General features: G+C 42.4%; 1 protein-coding gene across 1 annotated transcript in view; it reads right to left on the reverse strand.

Moving 5' to 3' along the window:
- LHFPL1 (LHFPL tetraspan subfamily member 1) overlaps positions 1-17,902 on the reverse strand; it is a gene marked incomplete at both ends in the record, with an annotated part of 64,029 nt that overhangs the window by 30,318 nt on the left and 15,809 nt on the right. The window lies entirely within an intron of this gene.

Raw genomic sequence — 17,902 nt, forward strand, 5'->3', positions numbered from 1 at the left:
TATATATATATGTATATATATATATATATATATATATATACACACACACATTTTCCCCTTTCTTTAATCTATCTATCTATGTATTCATCTATTTTTGGAAAAGGATAATAGAGAGCAGATAGGCCTGAGTTGGTGATTGAAACTAATTAAGCTATTAGTTGAAGAAGAGAACAAGTGAGGAGAGAAAAAAACAGAAGCATTAAAAAATTAAAATAATGAAAACAGAAAAAAACAAACTAACAAACAATAAAAAAATAACAAGAAGAAAGAAAGAAAGAAAGAAAGAAAGAAAGAAAGAAAGAAAGAAAGAAAGAAAGAAAGAAAAGGGAAAAACTGGCTAGTAAAGAAAGAGAAAAGAGAAGTGTGCATAGACTTGGAACAGGGGAGAGGAAATTAGATATATAAGTAAGATCAATTTTTAACAGGGAGTAAAAAGACAGAATAGAGAAAAACTAAAGCAGGAACAGGTGAAGAGAAAGAGGGTGAAAGGGGGAAAAGTGAGGAAGAAAGTGTTGGCATAAAGGAAAAATTGAGATATAGTAAAATAATGATAAAAATAAAAATGTAGAACACTAATCCAGAAAAAAATAAAATAAAATAAAACTTTAAAAAAATGGTAAAATAATAGTAATAATAATAAAAATATAATAATAAAAAAGTAAAATAGAGTGAGAAAAAAATGTTTCCTAAGTAAAAAATAAAAATTAAAAAGTGAATTAGTGAAGTTTGTTCACTTCAGTGGAGCTTCAGTGACCCATGGGGTCTGGTTTAATACCCCTCTCTACTGTTCTGCCTGGCACGTCTATTTCCTGTCATGTAGTCAGCACAGTGTTGAAGTTCCCAGCAATCCATCGCTCCTCTGTGTCATACGCCACAACCTTGGTTTCAAGTAGGTGGGATCACTCTGCTCACTTTGTTTCTCTGCCTGCCTTCAGTTGTATTTACACAAGCATCTATTTCTGACACAGCCCATGGGTGGTGGTGTTTCTGTATTAGTTTCTGGGACCAAATAGCCCCTCAATCCAATCCCCCAGGGCTCCCTGGGGGTGTTTAGACTCTTCCTTTCCCTGCCACACTCAAGAATGGGTTGGAGGAACCGACTGTCCCAGAGCTGGTTTCCTGCTCGTCTCTCCCTATTCTGCTCCCCAGTTTCCACAAAAACCACCTTCCCCTGCAGTATTGGTGAGTGTTTTTAATTGAAAGATCCTATGCACTGGGTTTAGTAAGTAAAAGCAAGGAAGTTATAAAGACAAAGGAACCATGCCGCCTTGCGTCTTTCTCCCCCTGGCACTGTATGGCTGGTATAAAACTTCAGGCTGCCATTCTGGGCATAGTCTCCCATGGCTGTTGGCTTAGATCTAGAGTACCCCCTGCCAGCAGCCCTGTGGACTCCCTTCCACATTTGAGTGCTATACTGACCCCAAGGGCTGTGGATTTGGTGCAGCACAGTCTCCCTCTGAGACTCTAGTCCCCACTGTGCACATTTTTCCCTCCAGCCCAGAGCCCAGATCCCACTTCTCTCCAGGCGATCTCTGACCTTTCCATCCATGGATTGCCTCACCATCTGTGTTTAATTCACCAATTCCAGGTGTATGTTATTCGATTCAGCTATTTCTTCTAGCTGCTCTGTGAGAAGGCGCAGGACCCAACCACGTATTCGGCCGCCACCTTGTCTCCCCCTGGACAAACTTTTCAGGCACCCGCAGCTGGGTAGGCTTGAGTCTTGGTGTTCATGGGTTCACAGCTGAGGCAGCTGGTCCCTGGGTGTTGAGGCTGTAGGGTCCCAGGAGGTATCCAAAGTCTCCCTGGGTGAAGGTAAGGCTAGGCTTCCGATCACAACTGCTCTCCCCTTCAAGATGGCTCAGTCTCTGCAACAAAGCCAGCCACTCTAGGAGAGATTTCAGTGGTAGGAGAGGCTGCCCAACCAGGGGAGCTTGGTCTGCCAGTCCCCAAAAGTCCTGTGGAATATAACTGTCCCTCACTCACAAATACACACACTCCCCGCACATCCATGCTCTCTTCTTTCACTCTCTCACTCACTCACACTATCTTGATGACTGACGTCCCATCAGCCTCCATCTTGGATCTCTATTTTAATTTCTTGAGGAATCTCCATACTGTTTTCCAAAGTAGCTGCACCAATATGTTCTCAACAACAGTGTACAAGGGTTCTCTTTTCTCCACAACCTCACCACCACTTGTTATTTCTTATCATATACTAGAGGCCCAATGCATGAAATTCATGCAAGAGTAGGCCTTCCTTCCCCTGGCTGCCAGCACTGGCTTCCCTCTAGCACCTGGGACTGGGATTCCCTCGCAGAGTGAGGCCCCGCCCACCCGCTGCAGCCTGCCAGTGGGTGGTGGCCTGGGCCTCCCTCTGTGGGAGATCATAGGGCGATGGCTGGGCCCCTGACCAATTGCATTGCACCCACCTTGGCTAGCCTGGCACCAGTGGCTGTTATAGCATGGTCCCAGATGGTTGTCCAGATGGTCGTTCCACTGTTTGGCTGTTCAGTCGATTTGCATATTACACTTTTATTATATAGGATAATAAAGAGCTAATATGCAAATGGTCATCACACCCTCATGCCCTTGTGCCTGGGCCAGGGGACCTGAGGCCACAACCCTCGCCCCAGTGCTGGGCTGGGGGACCTGAGGCTGTGCCCCCACCCAGCAGGGGTTGACGGGGGACCTGAAGCTGGGCCAGGGGATCTGAGGCCATGCCCCCCCCCCACCTGGCTGGGCTTGATGGGGGACCTGAGGCCATGCCCCCCACCTGGCAGGGCTTGACGGGGGACCTGAGGCCATGCCCCCTCGCCCAGCAGGGCTTGATGGGGGTGGGGTTGGCTGGGTCTGGGTCTCGCACAATTTCAAGGCACGAGTGGGTGGATAGGGACTTGATGCTGGGTCCCGCAGCATGCCTCAGACTCTGACAGGAGGGAGATTTTCATATACATTTTACTAATTTTCTTTCATCTCTGACACTTCTATTATAGAGAAAGGGCAAACAGCAATATTAAAATATTTCCTCTATTTAATTCCTTTTTAATGTGCATGAATTTCATGCATCGGGCCACTAGTCTATATATATATCTATATATATATATATAGATATATATATATAGATATATATATATATATATATATATATATATATATATATAAAGCCTAAGTGACTGTTATGACTGGATGACCAGCCAGTAGCTATGAAATGCACTGACCACCAGGGGGAAAATGCTCAATGCAGGAGCTGACCCCTGGTGGTCAGTCTGCTCCCAAAGCCAACCTCCCATGGTCCCTCCCCCCCGCTGGCCCCAATTGGTCCCGATTGCTGGCCATGCCAAGGGACCCCACCTGTGCAAGAATTCGTGCACCGGGCCTCTAGTTTTTTTTTTTTTTTTTTTTTTTTTTTTATAATGGCCATTCTAACAAGTGTGAGGTGATAGCTCATTGTGATTTTTACTTGCATTTTCCTGATGATTGGTGATGCTGAGTCCCTTTTCATGCACCATATGCTTTTAAAAAATGTTTATTCAGATTCTCTGTCCATGTTTTATCAACTTTTTGCTATTGAGTTGTATAAGTTCTTATATATTTTGGATATTAACCCTTTGTCATATATATGATTTGCATATAGTTTCTCCCATTCTGTGGGTTACCTTTTCATTTTGTTGATGGTTTCTTTTGCTGTGTAGAAAACTTTAGTTTGATGTAGTCCCATTTGTTTCTTTTGTTGCCTTTTCCTTTGGTTTCAAATCCAAAAAAAATCATTGCCAAGATCAATATCTGGAAGCCTACCATTAATGTTTTCTTCTAAGAGTTTTATGGTTTCAGGTCCTATGTTCAAGTTCTTAATCCATTTTGTTACTTTTTGTGTATGGTGTAAGCAAGTGGTTAGTGCAGCTGTGGGCAAACTACGGCCCGCGGGCTGGATCCGGCCTGTTCGGCTGTTCTATCCGACCCGCGGAGCCGAAAGAGCGGAGGGTTCTCTTGCTCTCCCCTCAGCTCCTTTACTTTGAATTTATATTAGTTCACACAAACACTCCATCCATGCTTTTGTTCCAGCCCTCCGGTCCAGTTTAAGAACCCATTGTGGCCCTCGAGTCAAAAAGTTTGCCCACCCCTGCCTTAGAACATACTTTAGCTTTATTGTTTTCAAAAACAAATGTCTGGCACATTATGGAAAGTACCCAGTATTTTTTTTTGTAGGGAGTTCTTTTTTATACCCATGAGTCCAACATCCAAGTTTGAACTACTGTTCTTCATCAACAGAAGATTTCTCAGAATTAGCTATATGAAAAAATTTATCTTGAATGAATGATAACACATATCCTGGATTTTCAAGTGTTAATTCCCTAATTAATGTTGGGCTCTTTTATTTACACATTTGGAGCTTTTGAGATGAATATGACTACATTAAGTAAAAAACATTTTTTCATACCCTAGCCGGTTTGGCTCGGTGGATAGAGCATTGGCCTGCAGACTGAAGGGTCCCAGGTTCGATTCCGGTCAAGGGCACATGCCCGGGTTGCAGGCTCGATCCCCAGTGTGGGGTGTGCAGGAGGCAGCCAATCAATGATTCTCTCTAATCATTGATATTTCTGTCTCTCTCTCCCTCTTCCTTCCTCTCTGAAATAAATAAAAAATATGAAAAAAAGTATTTTTTCACAATGGGGATATTTATTTTAATAATAAAACAATAAAAAATGATCAAAGGACCTAAATAGACACCAAAAAGGACATTTAGATGGCCAAGAGACATATGAAAAAATGCTCAATGTCACCAATCATCAGAGAAATACAAATTAAAACTACAATGAGGTATCATCTCTCACCTGCCAGAATGGCTACCATCAATAAATAACAAATGACAAGTGCTGGAGAAGATGTGGAGAAAAGGGAACCCTAGTACACTACTGGTGGGAATGCAGACTGGTGCAGCCACAATGGAAAACAGTATAGAGTTTCCTCAAAAAATTAAAAATAGAACTGCTGTTTGACTCAGGGATTCCACTTCTAGGAATATATTCTAAGAATCCCAAAATACCATTCAGAAAGAATATGTGCACCCTTATGTTCATAGCATCGTTATCCACAATAGCTAAGATCTGAAAACAATGTAAGTGCTCATCAGTAGATGAGTGGATAAAAAGCTGTGCTACATTTACACAATGGAATACTCTGCAGCATAAAAAAAGAAAGATATCTTACCCTTTGAGACAGCATGGAGAGACCTAGAGATTATTATGCTAAGCGAAATAAGCCAGTCAGAGAAAGACAAACATCACATGTTCTCACTTATATGTGAAATCTAATGAACAAAATAAACTGATGAACAAAATAGATCCAGAGACATAGAAACATGGAACAGACTGACAAATCTCAGAGGAAAGGGGCTAGGATGGGAAGAGATTAATCAAATAACTTATATGCATATATGCATTGCCAATGGTCACAGACAATAGTGCAGTGAAGGCCTGGGGTGGGGTGTGAACTGGGTGGAGGCGGACAATGGGGGGAAAAAAGAGGGGACATCTGTAATACTCTTAATAATAAAGATAAAAAACCAACAACATATACTCCAATGAGGATTAAAAAGAAAATGTTAAAAAGTAATAAATACTCAAAATTCATTGTAACTATAAAAAAACAGCATCTTTCATATTATTTCCTCTTGGAGTATTTGAGAATTAAATTTTATAATTTTTATTGAAGAGCAGCTTAAACATTTTGTTTATAGGAGAGAGAGAGAGAGAGAGAGAGAGAGAGAGAGAGAGATGTGGGGTGTGTGTGAGTGTAAACTCTGTGAGGTGGCTATTTTTATCCTTATTTAACTGATAAAGAAATTGAGACTCAGAGAGAATTCATATGTAATATGCATATGTGTGTGTGGGTATGTTTATGTAAATACATATGCATGTGTGTTTGTATTTATGTATATGCATGTAATTTGAATTAAGAAAAGTAGTGATTATAGAGGGTGGGACAAAAGTAGGTTTATAGTTGTTTGCATGGAAAGTAATACATAATAATATAAGAATAAAATGTGTTTTGCATACTCATAACTGTAAACCTACTTTTGTCCAACACTGTATTTACATTATAATGTTAAAACTTGTCTCCTCTGTATTGTTGATATTTCAAGAAGTATATTCATATGTATTTTTATTTTATTTTTTAACTTTTCAATTACAGTCGACATCAATATTATTTTATATTAGTTTCAGGTGCAGGGGTGGGCAAACTTTTTGACTCGAGGGCCACAATGGGTTCTTAAACTGGACCGGAGGGCCGGAACAAAAGCATGGATGGAGTGTTTGTGTGAACTAATATAAATTCAAAGTAAACATCATTACATAAAAGGGTACAGTCTTTTTTTTTATTTCAATAGTTTTATTCATTTCAAACATTTTAACAAGAAGAATGTAAACACTAATTATTATAATTTGAAACTTCAAAAAATGGAGGAATCATAGCACAATAACATACCTTATATTGAAGATGGCAAAGGCAAAATAAAATTGCCTAACAAAGGAAAGGTACAAAAGCCTTTCAAATTAAACTTAAATATAATAAAATAAGTTAAAACTAAAACAAATAGAAAAGAACAAAATGTGTAAACAGTAAATTAAACATTTTCTTTAGTGCAACTTCCAAATTATGCCCGGGACGTAGATGTAGACGGCAATGTAGACTGGGTTGAAAGGTTTTTGGTCTTTAAAACATCAACTTCAGTGGGAACAGTGTTGTTGGTCTCCTTTTTAGCTAATGCTCTGATACTGTGCTCTCCAGGGGCGTGTCTCCTTACATCACCAGGATAACGTGTCTACGCATTCCCAGGGTGATGTCGGGGGACGCGTCCATGGGCATTACAAGGAGCCTCTGGAAGATTGAGAGGTTGTTCCTTCTACTGAATGGGCGGATATAAATCTGCCCACTCAGAAGAAGGAGCTGCGGCGGTGTTTCCCGACGTTGCCATGTTAACACTGCTGCTGGTGAAGGAGCGGAGGGGAGAGCAAGAGAACCCTCTGCTCTTTCGGCTCCGTGGGCCAGATAGAACAGCCGAATGGGCCGGATCTGGCCCGCGGGCCTTAGTTTGCCCATGGCTGTTATAAGGAAAAGAATTCTCAAATGATTCAAGACATACCCTCACCAAGAGAAAGGGATCTGTTTTTGTTCATCAGTTTATGTTGTTCATTATATTCCATAAATGAGTGAGATCATGTGATATTTATCTTTCTCTGACTGGCTTATTTCACTTAGCATAATGCTCTCCAGTCCCATCCAGAGACAGAAACATCTATCAGAAAGTCAAACCTCAGAGGGAAGGTAGGGAGGGTGGGGGTAAGGGGGAGAGATCAACCAAAGGACTTCTATGCATGCATATAAGTAACCAATGGACACAGACAACAGGGGGGTGAGGGCGTGAGTGAGGGGGGCGGGTTGGGGGGTAATGGGGCAATAAGGACACATATGTAATACCTTAATCAATAAATTAAAAAATAATAATAATAAAGAGAGAAAGGGAAAATGTCATTGTAGCACACACAGGGCAGTGAATTAGGAGATAGGCTCCATTCAGAGTTGTACCTTTAACTTGTTGTGTGATCTTACACAAATCACTTTGCCTTTCCATATCTCATGGTTTCCTCATTATAAAATGAGCATATTACAATCTGCTATGCGTGCACTTTTAAGGATTAGATTAGATTAGATTCGGATTAACATGTTGCAAATGTAATCTATTGATAGATGATACAGACCTTACCTTAGAATTAAGTGCTATTGATAACAGAATGGTTTTATAAGCTTGTTTGAAAAGAGCTATGTTCCATTAGAAGTATTTAGCTTTACTAAATTCTCAGTGAGCCTAATTTGTGTGTCCATTGTCTATAGGACATTGGATATGAAGGAATTCTCTAGCAGTTTTTGTGGCTCTAAGAGGATTTTGAAAATCACAGCAAAGCTGAAATATGTTTATTAGGAAATCAGTTTAGAACATTTGAAATCTCAGTTCAAGGGTCCTCATTGAACCTTCACTTTCTCAAGTACCTTGTTTTTCTGCATCAATCTCTCTCCAATGTAGAATCATTACCATCATCATTCAAGTTTTTGGCTATCTTAGAAAAAGCCTCTTTTCTTCCCACTTGCTCCTCCAGCTATTGCTCGATTTTGCAGCTCTTCTTCATAGCAAAACTTTTTGAAAGAATTGTCTCCACATGCTGCTTTCATTTTCTGTATCTCACAATACCTCCAATATCTATAACTGCAAAAGTGCTCCTCTAGGTCACCTTTGTCTGGCTGACACCAATGGTCACTTCTCCATTCTCATATAGCAACCTGCAAAAGCATTAAACACAATTGACTATGCCCTCTTCCTTGACATACTCTCCTCCTCTTGGCTTTGTGACCTCATATTCTTGATTTTCTTTACATGGTTCTCTGGCTACTCCTTCTGAGTCTCTTTAAGAGGCTGTTTCTTCTCTACAGAGGAGCATAGCAGCTAAGAGCAAAGACTGTAAAGCCCTGCTGCCCAATATGGTAGTCACTAGTCACTTTGTGGCTATTACATTTAAATTAATAAAATAAAAGTAATTAATTAATTAATTATTAAATAAACTTTAAATTAATAATAATAAATTATGAATTCAGACTCACTAACATACACATTTCAATTGTTCAACAACCACACGTGGCTAGTGGCTAACATATTGAACAGTAAGACACAGAACACTTCCATCATTGCAGACACTTCTATTGGATGATCCTACCTAGACCAGACTTCTAGAATTTGAATCCCATCTCTGCCACTCTACCAGCTGAGTTATTCAGTCTTATAGACAAAAATTTCTGCCCTCATAGACTTTATGCTATCCCTACAACGGAAAAATATGGCATACCTAAACTGTGGGAAGAGATCTATAAACATTAATAACTCTCCAAGAGATATTAGTAAGTGAAAAATGCAAGGTGCAGAATGGTATAGCTAGCTAGATGGCTAGATAGATACATAATATGATCTTGCTTAAATATGAAGATATGCATAGAAACACATTATATTAACAATTCTGGAGAGATAAAAAGGAATTTAATGGTCCCTTTGAGGAATGGGATTGAGGTCGGTAAAAAGACTAACTTTGCATTTTAAACCTTTATGTACTGTTTTGTTACATATATTACGTTTTATTATAAATAATTTTAAGTTTATATGTGTATGATTTTGCATTTTCTGGTTATCCATCCTATATAATAAAAGGCTAATATGCAAATAGACTGAACTGCAGAATGACCGGTTGCTATGACACACACTGACCACCAGGGGGCAGACGCTCAATGCAGGAGCTGCCCCCTGGTGGTCAGTGTGCTCCCACAGGAGAGCGCTGCTCATCCAGAAGCCCTGAGCTGGGCTCACAGCTGGCAAACACAGCAGCAGTGGCGGGAGCCTCTCCCACCTCCGCAGCAGCACTAAGTATGTCCAACTGTGGGGTGAGATCTATAAACATTAATAACTCTCCAAGAGATATTAGTAAGTGGGGAGTGGGCTTAAGCCATCAGTCAGACATCCCCCAAGGACTACCCAACTGCACGAGGGTAAAGGCTGGGCCGAACCCCCCCACCAAGTGCATGAATTTCATGCACCGGGCTTCTAGTTGTATAATAAACTATCCCCAAAACATAGTAACTTAAAACAACAACCATTTTAGTATATTTCATGAATCTGTAGGTCACAGTTTTGTCAGGACTCAGAAAAGCGATACTTCTACTGCAATTGGCACTAACTAGGGCCATTCGGTGGCATTCAGATGGCTACTATGGAGTTTCCAAGACTGCTTCAATCACATATCTGGTGCCTTGGTAGAAATGGTTGAAAGTTTTACCTCAGCTGGGACTCTCTCTGTCTCTAAATCTATCTCTGAAATTTTCCATATCTCTCCAGCAGAACAGTCAGATTTTATTATATGATGGCTCAGATTTTCAAGAAACTCACATGGAAACTACATGTTCTGTAGAGGTTAGGCCTAGAACAAGCTTGATGTCCTTCTGCCATACTCTATTGATTAAAGCAGTTATAGGCGCCAGCCCAGATACGGGAGAGAGGGGTTAGAGATGGACCCAGCTTCACTATGGGAAGACTATCAAAGAATCTGTGGCTATGTTTAATCCAATGTAGACATCAAGACTGCTGCCTTAATACAAGTTATATCTTTGGTAATTCAGATTAAGACTAAAAATCATAATTGTGGATGGTTTAGGACAGTGGTCAGCAAATGGCGGCTCATGAGCTGCAGTTTGCAGCTCTGTTGACTAAGGAGTTTGCCGACCACTGGTTTAGGATAACTTGAATGGAGACCTAGGAAAAAAGGAATTGAAGACATGGGTGTGACCCCTTTATACCAGAGGCTGTAGGAGGCCATTCATAGTTTCAGAGTGAGAAATCTCTTTTACTCACTCTCAGAACCATTTTGGTAGACTGACAATGCCCATTTCTATTGTCCTTCTTACCCCCTTCATCTCTCTCAAGGAAGTCAGGGTAAGAAGCTTTGTTCCTTAAATAAGATCCATGTCTTTCTTGATTCTATGAATCTCCCTTCACAAAATAAAGAATGCATAGTAGAGTGTAGAGCCTACAGCAGGATTAAAGTAAATGCTATCAAATGACAGTCTACCCCACCCCACCCCCAGCACATTCTACTCTATCTTTTAAAGAAGGCTACATATACTTTAAGTCAAACACTATGCTTGGTACTTTAATATACCTTTTCTTTTCATTGTAAAAACACTGGTACCGTTATTATCCCCCATTTAAAGATAAGGAAATTGAGACAGAAACATCAAGCAGCTTTACCCCCATGTATTACATAGATGAAAGAGCCTGGATGCCAACTGAGATCTTTGACTCCAAAGCCTACGCTCTTTTAGTATACCATGCTGCCTCTCAATGAAAAAGAAACAAAAGACTGTAAAATAGACATTTCATGTATGTTCTTTTTATTTTGTTCATCCATCCAGAAAATATCTAAGGTGTGTTGAGGATGCTTCCACACTGCCAGAATCTCTAGAGTATTAAAGGAGAAAGGATGTACTTCTAGCATGGCATTCCCAAACCTTGATATTTACAAGCTTGGCATTCCCAAACCTTGATATTTACAAGTTTGGCATTCCCAGCACATCATAAAATTTTTAAATTCTACTCTATGTTTTTCTGATGTGCCTGGATCACCTCTATTTTTTAAGGGAACAATTAATACAGCTGACACTCGTGTGTGTTTGGACAGCTGACCAGAAAGGGGCCAAGGATGGCACAGGTTGTTTCTTCTTTTCAACATTAACCATTAAGGTGTAAATGTGGGGACATGTAATTGGAGAATATGGGCAGCACGAAATGTGAGTCTAAGAGGGATGAGAGACACTTAGGCAGTTGAAAGAATGCAAAGGTGTTTCAAAACAGGAACTAGGAGGCTTGACAAGCAGGATTCAGCAATACCTTTATCCATAAGGATTCATAGAATAACACTGTCCAGTGCACTGAGGAGAGGGGAGTTAGCACCCTTGGGCAGACACATGGTGCAAAAGAGAAAGGTAAGTAAAGGAAGAGAACACAATGGAGAAAGAAGCAATGACAGAAAATTTAGTAAAAGAAGAAAGGGAAAATTAATGATCCTGCGATAAACACAATTGAAGGCCATCAACTTGGGGCAGAGACAGCCACACACAAAATTTTCTGTTTGTAAACTAGGTTCCTGGGGATGCTGATTAATGCAGAAAACTGCCAAATGACTACATGCAAATGATGTATCTAATTTTTAACTTTTGGCATTTTACATTAATCAAAGTAGAATCAGAGCAACTCATTCTATGAGGCCAATATTACCCTCATTCTAAAGTCCAAAAAATACATCATAAGAAAAGAAATATACAGATCAATATTCCTAATGAGTATTGATGCAAAAATCCTCAACTCAAAATACTAGCAAACAAAATCCAGAAAAGTATGAAATGGATTATACAGCATGACCAACAGTAATTTATCCCAGAAATGCAAGGTTGGTTTAACATATGAAAATCAATCAATAGAATTCATATAATTATCTCAGTAGGTGAAGAAAAAGCATTTGACAAAATCCAGTACACTTTTTTTAAAATCCTCACCTGAAGATTTTTTTCCATTGATTTTTAGAGAGAGTGGAAGGGAGGGGGAGAGAACAGAGAGAAAAACATCAATGTGAGAGAGACACATCAATTGGTTGCCTAATTCAGGAGTACTGACCTGGGCTGGGGATCAGGGCTGGGGACTGAGCCTGCAATCGAAGTATGTACCCTTGACTGGAATTGAACCTGGGACTCTTCAGTCTGCGGGCCAAGGATCTATTCACTGAGCCAAACCAGCTAGGGCAGATAGAAACACTGATGATAGAGAAACATCAATTGCCTGCCTCCTGCATGCCCCCTACTGGGGATCAAGCCTGCAACCCGGGTATATGCCTTGACTGGGAATAGAACCAGCAACCTCTTGGTGCATGGGACAATGCTCAATCCACTGAGCCATGCAGGCCAGACACTTTCATTATGAATGGATAGAAGGGAACATTCTCAATGTAATGAAAACCATCTATGTAAAAAACAAAGATGGTGAAAAATTGGGTGTTTTACCCCCCCTAAGATCAGGGATAAGACAAGAATGTGTGCTCTCACAAGTTATATTCAATATTGTCCTGGAGGTTTTAGCCAGGGTAATTAGACAAGGAAAAGAAACAAAAATTGGAAAGGAAAAGGTAAAACTATATCTATTCTCAGATGACATGATCTTGTATATAGAAAATCCCAAGTCATCCACTAAAAATCATTAAAATTAATAAGTGAGTTCAGCTAGGTTGCAAGATAAAAGGTCAATATAGAAAAATCATTTGTATTTCTATACATTGACAATGGTATCCAACAATAAAATTATAAAAACAATTCCATTTATAATATTATAAAAAACAATAAAAATAATTAGGAATATATTTTACAAAGCCACTAAGACTTGTATACTGATAACTATAAAATATCATCAAAATAAATTAAAGATGACCTAACTTGATGGAACATTATCTCATGTTCATGAACTGGAAAACTTAATATTGCTAAAGAAGCAATACTCTCCAAACTAATCATTGGTTCAACACAATCTCTATCAAAATCCCAACTGGCTTTTGTGCAGAAATTGACAAGCTGAACCTTAAATTCACATGGAAATGCAATATTAGCCAAAACAGTCCTCATGACCTTGGATTTGGCAATATATGCTGAGGAATGACACCAAAAGCACAAGCAACAAAAAAAAAATGAAATTGGATTTTATCAAGATTAAATAATTTTGTACTTCAAAGGATATCATCAAAGAAGTGAAAATGCAAACCACAGAATGGGGGAAAAATACTTGCATATTATATATCTGAAAAGGGTCTAGAATCCAGAATACATAAAGAACTCTTACAACTCAACAAAACAAAGCAAATATCCTGTTAAAAATAGCCAAATAATTTGAATAGACATTTCTCTAAAGAAGATAAGGAAATGGCCAATAAGTAAATACAAAGATGTTCAACATCATTCATAATAAGGAAAATGCAAATTAAAGTCACAATGAGCTATTACTTCACACTCATTAGGATAGATATAATTTAAAAAATGGAAAATGAGTATTGGTGAAGATTTGGGGAAATTGGAACACTGGTACATTGTTGTTGGGTATGTAGAATGATGCAGTCACTTTGGAAAATAGCCTGGCAGTTCCTCAAAGTTTTAAACATAAAGCTACCATTTGACCCAGAAATTCTGCACCTAGATACATACTCAAAAACATTGAAAGTATATATGCCCCTGGCCGTGTGGCTCGGTTGGTTAGTTCATCATCCTGATACACCAAGTCTGCTGGTTCGATCCCTGGTCAGAACACATACAAGAATCACCCAATGAATGCATAAACAAGTGGAACAACAAATTGATGTCTGTCTCTCTCCTTCCCTCTCTCTCTCAAATCAATTTTTCAAACTATATATGCATACAAAAATGTGTACACAAATATTCATAGCAGTATTATTAATAACTAGTGGCCTGGTACACGAAATTTGTGCATGGGGGGTGTGTCCCTAAGCCCGGCCTGCACCCTCTCCAATCTTGGACCCCTTGGGGGATGTCTGACTGCCGGTTTAGGCCAGATCCCTGTGTGATCTGGCCTAAACCAGCAGTCGGACATCCCTCTTGCAACCCAGGACCACTGGCTCCTAACTGCTCACCTGCCTGCCTGCCTGATTGCCCCTAACCACTCTGCCTGCCATCCTGCTTGCCCCCAACTGCCCCCCCCGGACTTCTTGCCCCCGTCTGCCCCCCTTGCTGGCCGGATCACCCCCAACTGCCCTCCGCTGGCCTGATTGCCCCCAATTGCCCCCTTGCCAGCCTGCTTGCCCCCAACTGCTCCCCTCCCCGCTGGCCTGATCGCCCCCAACTGCCCCCACCCTGCTGGCTTGCTCACCCCCAACTGACCCCCCCTGCCTGCCTGCCCACCCTGCCAGGGCTCTGTGATCAATGCTGTGCAGAGGGAGGCCCTGCCCACCCTGCTGGGACTCTGGGATCAATGGCAGAGCAGAGGCAGGCATTTCCCTCCCAGCCCGGGTTCTGCCATTAATCCCCGCCACAGGGAGGCCCTTTCCACCAAGCCTGCACTCTGTGATCAATCACTGCCCACAGGGAGGCCCTGCCTGCCCTGCCCATCCTGACACGGCTCTGTGAACAATGCTGTGCAGAGGGAGGCCCTATCCCATTGTGGGATCAATGACAGAGCAGAGGCAGGTGTTTCCTACCCGGCCTGGGCTCCGCCATTAATCCCCACCCACAGGGAGGCCCTGCCCACCAGGCCTGGGCTCTGTGATCAATGGCAGAGCAGAGGCAAGTATTTCCCACCTGGCCTGGGCTCTGCCATTAATCCCCACCCACACAGAGGCTCTGCCCACCCTGCAATCAATCACTGCCCACAGGGAGGCCCTACCTGCCCTGCCCACCCTGCCAGGGCTCTGTGATCAATGCTGCACAGAGGGAGGCCCTGCCCACCCGACTGGGGCTCTGCAATGGGCTCTCCCAGCCTTGGCGGCTTGCCTCGGCCCTCCCAGCCATGGCTTTGTCAGGAAGGAGATCCAGAAGGTTGTCTGTAAGGTCACCCGGTCTAATTAGCATATTACTTTTATTAGTATAGATAGTGTACATGTGGAAAACCTCATCTATCTACTGTGAGTAGACAAATAAAATGTGTTATAGCCATACAGTGAAATGTTAGTTAGCCATGAAAAGCAAAAGTACTGATACATGCTACAATGTGGATGAACTTTAAAAACATTATGCTAAATAAAAGAAGCCAAACACAAAAAGCCACATATTATATGATTCCATTTATATGAAATGTCCAGAATAAGCAAATCTATATATACAGTGGTTGCTGGGGGTTAGGCACAGGGGGAAATTGAGAGTGACTGCTAATGGGTAAGGGATTTCTTTTGGGGTCATGAAAATATTCTGAAATTGAATAGTGATGATGATTGCACAACCTTGTAAACATACTGAAAATCATTAATTACACATTCTAAAAGGGAGAATTTTATGGTATGTGAATTATATATTAACTAGAGGCCCAGTGCATGAAATTTGTGCATGGGTGGGGTCCCTCTGCCTGGCCAGCGATCAGGGCCAATCAGGGCCATCTCGAGCCAAGTACAGATCAAGGCTAATCGGGGCCAGTGACTGGGGAGGGACTGCAGGAGGGACTGAGGGAGGGCTCCAGAGCATGTCTAGCTCCGTCTCGCCCAGTCCCGATCCTCCAGACCCCAGCAGCAAGCTAACCTACTGGTCGGAGCATCTGCCCCCTGGTGGTCAGTGCATGTCATAGTGACCAGTCGGTCGACTGCTTGGTCAGACACTTAACATATTAGGCTTTTATATGTATAGATTGTAACTCATGGCATGGAATGGTCAGCATGCACTTTCCCTCCAGCCCCTGGTCTTGGAGAGCTCATGTCCTTCCAAGGCTCTGCTCACCCTCTTCAGCTGCCACACGAAGTAAATTGCATCGTGTACGTGGAAACCCTTTGCAGGCTCCATGGGTGTGTCTTTACTTCGCTGAAGTTCCGATTACCCCAACATAAGGAGAGACACCCTCATTATCAGGTAACACCATTGTGGTAAGACCCCTGCTCAGCCTACTGCAGCGGTTTTAAATAGGCCATGTGTCGCCCTAGCTGGTTTGGCTCAGTGCATAGAGCCATGACCTGTGGACTGAAGGGTCCTGGGTTCAATTCTGGTCAAGGGTACATTCCTGGGTTGCAGGCTCAATCCCCAGTAGGGGGTGTATGGGAGGCAGCAGATTGATTCTCTCTCATCATTGATGTTTCTATCTCTCTCTCCCTCTGCCTTCCTCTCTGAAATCAAGAAAAATATATTAACAAAAATAAAAATAAATAGGCCATGAATCAAACATTGCTGTTCTCCATCCATCCAGTCCCCTCACACTCTTTTTTGTCCCCCTCCCTCCCCCCCACACACAAACACTCTGCTGAGGTCTGTAAAATGGGGTCAGGATTTCTACTAGTACTTCAACCAAGGGCGACGCTTCAGCATGGCCCACCTACCTTGGCCATCTCTGTTCCCAGTCCTGTGGGGTCTTTCCCTCTCTCCCCTCCATCTAACTTGGTGGGCCCTACTCTGCCCCCTCCTCATGGGACCTCCTGTCTGCAGCCTCCCCCTTTCTCCTCTGGGGGCAGAGCTCCCCAAAGGCTGTGGGGGGGGGTGCAAAAGGGGTGGCAAGGAAGTGCAGGCGAGGCAGTACAGGAGGGGCTGAGGTGGTGTGGAGCTTTTCAGGGGAGAGCCCAGGCAGGGCCTCAGAGGAGAGCTGGGGTGACAGGTCACAGGGAGGAGGAGGGAGGGACTTGGAGCCTGTCCTGTGGGAGAGGCACCAGGATCCTTGGTTGCCCCCACCCAGCAGCTTTTCTAGGCCTCTGGGCAGCTGTCACCCTCCGCCTCTTGCTGCCTCCCCCTTCCTTTCAAGTTTTGGACTCGGTTTCTCTCACTCAGCCCCATCCCCCTCTCTGCTGCATCCCTGGGTCCCCAGGAGCCTGAGGCCGTCCCTTGGCCTTGGGCAGGCGCGCCTGGCCTGTCCCTCCATAATGGTGCTACCCACTCTCCTGGAGTAGTCAGTGAAACTTAACAAATAAAAAGAAGCAGCTCTGAAGATTACAAATTGCGCACTGAGAAAGCCACAAGCTGCAAAGGGCTACACAGTCCAGGGCTCTAGGATCACAGCAGCCTCCTACACCACCCGGTCTCTCCTGGCTCCTGCACCTGCCTGCCTCTGCCTGGGGCTCAGGCCAAACCCTGGGAGCTTCCTGAGGGCTCTCACCTCACACCTCACTTTCCAGTCCAGCCCACCAGTGCCCGAAGCAAGCTAACCTATCAGTTGGAGCATCTTCCCCCTGGTGGTCAGTGCAGGTCATAGTGACTGGTCCAGCGGTCGAATTCCCAGGGGAACTCCAGTTGAGGGCACAATTTGCATATTAGGCTTTTATTATATAGGATAAAGCTTTTTAAAGTAGAATTATAGATCTAACAACCAAGTAGGATAAATGTATAAAATACTTATCTTTCTCTACCCCAGCTAGCAGGATTAGTAGCTTGCTTCCCTTTTCTCCACGCTTGTCATATCTTGCTTCCCTTTTCTCCACGCTTGTCATATCCTTCCCTTATGTTATGTTTTTATAGTGAGCAACTCCTTCCTCCAAAAATTAGTCACATGAGACAAAAAACAGTGTGAGTCAACAGAGAGAAATGGAAGTAATGGGGCATAAGCTATAGGAGATGGGTGGCCTCATTGTTCCAA

This window comes from Plecotus auritus (genome assembly GCF_963455305.1).
Source record: "Plecotus auritus genome assembly, chromosome: X".
NCBI classification, from domain to species: domain Eukaryota; kingdom Metazoa; phylum Chordata; class Mammalia; order Chiroptera; family Vespertilionidae; genus Plecotus; species Plecotus auritus.